This window comes from Poecilia mexicana, unplaced genomic scaffold (assembly GCF_051168715.1).
Source record: "Poecilia mexicana isolate PSO_F unplaced genomic scaffold, ASM5116871v1 scaffold_16, whole genome shotgun sequence".
NCBI lineage: Eukaryota > Metazoa > Chordata > Actinopteri > Cyprinodontiformes > Poeciliidae > Poecilia > Poecilia mexicana.
In genome coordinates, this window is record NW_028263385.1 from 30,735,945 (window position 1) to 30,738,979 (window position 3,035).

The 3,035-nt window shown below is 39.4% G+C and overlaps 1 long non-coding RNA gene across 1 annotated transcript; it reads right to left on the reverse strand.

Moving 5' to 3' along the window:
• Positions 1-1,723: 1,723 nt before the first annotated feature.
• LOC148155189 (uncharacterized) lies at positions 1,724-2,114 on the reverse strand. Its single transcript, XR_015765701.1, has 2 exons — positions 2,006-2,114; positions 1,724-1,806 (listed from the first exon to the last, which is right to left on the reverse strand). It is a non-coding gene; the product is annotated as an uncharacterized LOC148155189 (long non-coding RNA).
• Positions 2,115-3,035: the final 921 nt, after the last annotated feature.

Here is a 3,035-nt window from a genome sequence, read left to right on the forward strand (position 1 = left end):
CTAAATCAATACAAGAAGGATTTGGCACCAGTTTTAAGTCTCGTGTATAATTCGTGTTTTGAAACATACAATTTTAAACTTCATTTATTTTTTATCGCCTTAGAATTAATTCTAACATTCAAAATTATATAGACTAATTATTAATTCCCTTCGTTACTCATGCCTTACTGTGGCTTTTGTTGAAAGTTCAAAATGTATTCGCATAAATTGTTATTAAATAACACTGCTTCTTCATCACTGTCATTAACAAAATATTAAATAAAAAATATAAATTTAACTTACTGTGGGAGAAGCGGCAGAAGCTCGCTCGCTCGCTCAGCAAATGCAGGTGACGTTCATAGAACGCCGCTTAAAGCCACTCAACTGCGCATGTCCATAAGGCCGTGGCAGGCATAGACATGAAGCTAATAGCGAAAATTCAACCTGGAAGACTCCATCCCCTCCGTTCGTCAATCGGCGTCATGCTCATCTCCGACCTCAGCGCTGGACCTCACCTGGCGTGTCCAATCATCAATCAAGCTCAGCATAAAAGGATCCACACCCAAGTCGTCGGCCGCTTCCCAGCTGCGTTCAACCCACCACCTCCCCTTCTCCACCCACATCCTTCTGCTCTCCAGGATGGCACCCTTTCCAGACCTCCACCACCAGTGTCGGGCCCCGGGGGAGAGCATCCCTAATCGGTTATCGGGATGTTCATCGAGTTCACATCAAATCTCTGCTCAGATCAGCTGCCGGGGCCCGAGCACCAAAGAACTGTTATTCATTGCTGTCATTAAACCTTTTAATTGTTCCTTTTTCTTCGTCTGAGTCTTTCCAGATTGAAATAATATAAGGATAGACGCCTCATGCACCGCTCTCGCCTATTGTAGCTGACGAGATTTAGGGCGGCCATCTTGGAGGGTACGCCACTCCACTCAGCGTTATGTGTCTAGCAGCACAATGACGTATCAGCGCATTTAATCGATCATAACACGCTTTTTTGTTACTGTAAACCATATTCAAACATCTATCAAAGCTACATTTATAAACAATTGTATTATTTAAGTATCTTTTTAATACATAGTTCAGCATATTTAAATATGCTTAGTGGCTATAACAATAGAATAGGAATGGGATATTCTGATATAGATGTATGAAGAGCATATTACAAAGCACACAGCCGTTCATAATTCATTTAATAAATTATTTAGTAATATCAATACATATTTATATAATTATAAAAACACAAATAAATAAAGATTAATACTGAATAATATATATTGGATACATATATATATATATATATATATATATATATATATATATATATATGTATATGTATATTTTTTATTTTTTTTTTCAGCAATCTCAGATTCAGCAGCAGAGATTGAGTCCAAAATCCGATATTATGTCTATGGTGGCAGGTTTATACATAGACATAATATAAGACGCTTCACGGACCGCTCTCACCTATTGTATCTGACGAGATTTAGAGCGGCCATCTTGGAAGGCTCGAGAGCTGGTCTCAGTGTAATCTGTTTTACAGGCGCAATCAAGTATCAGCGCATAAAATCAATAATAACTCGCTGAATGGTAATCCCATTGTCACGTATTTAAATTTTAGGCATACAGCCATTAAACCGGCATGTATATGTGTAACCGGGTTCTGCTTCACTCCACTGTACCAGGCCAGCCCAAGTAACCCCTCGACTCTGCGTTGTGTAGTTTTAAAGAAGACAAGGAGTTTCTGGGTGATCTGCAGTTTATTTCCTGAATGAGAACATATCGGGTTGGAATCAGTGCAACGGCTCAGCTTCAATCAGCACACTACAACAGAGCGAGCGTTATGTTAGCTTTTTTTAACTTAGCACATGAAGTGTTTTATAATGAAATGAAAGTGCAAAAATTAGTGCCAGGCACGAATCTAGTAAATATTAATTGCACTCTATTTATCTAAGTTAATAAAAATTATGTTTTATCGATTGCTAACATCTTTCTACTCGGTGTGCTGAAGAATGAAACTCACCTCTTGTGCAGCTTTCACAGACTGGCACTGAGTGCAGGAGCCAGCAGTATATAACCAACCACACAGAGAGGGGGGGCGCTATTTCCCCATTGCACTGATACATAAAGCAAGTGGGATTCTACAACCTAAACACTGTTACATATGGACATATGGTTCAGCTTATCGAAGTAATCATGCTGGGATACACTATTTTCATGTATGACATGTCCAAGATACAACCAAAGATGCATTTTATTCTCTCTCTCTCTCTCTCTCTCTCTCTCTCTCTCTCTCTCTCTCTCTCTCTCTCTCTCTCTCTCCTAACCTGCCTCCCCGACTATATATATATATCGCCAGTTTGCCTCTTGCCCCCTGCTTAATCTCTAGTTATGTGCCACTATATGTTTACGCTTTTACCTACGTGACCGTTCTCACCCGGGCTTTGTTACAAAGTATCTTCCACCGCCGATTTCTTCCGGAATTCCCCGCAACAATTGTAACAGATTCATATCCGCCGCTGCGCTCGAACGATGTTTTTATTGCCCAGCCAGTAGCTGCGCTAATACAGAGAGCGAGAAAGACGTGGTTTTGAGTTGTACTTTAACGGTTTCTCCCTTTGCTGTTAAGCACAGCACGAAATTAATAATATCTACATGTCTAAGTTTGAAATAACGGAATTATTCTGCGGCGGCGTCGGGCTATGGATGGCATGTAAAGGAATAGCCTTTTTGCCCTTTAGCATTGTACGCATGCGCGAAATTTCCTTATGTAAACAATAACATGAGGGGTCTAGATTTGTAAATCCGATTATAATTAAATAGGTGCCTCACCAGCTAATGACCTCATCGCACGTCATATATATATATATATATATATATATATATATATATATATATATATATATATATATATATATATATATATATATATATATATATATATATATATACTTCCCTTCTCACCCTCCGTGGGTGCTCTCTCCTTCATCCTCTGAGCTCGGGTCTTCTACCAGAGGCCTGGGAGCTTGAGGTTCTCCTCCAGTATCTTGGCT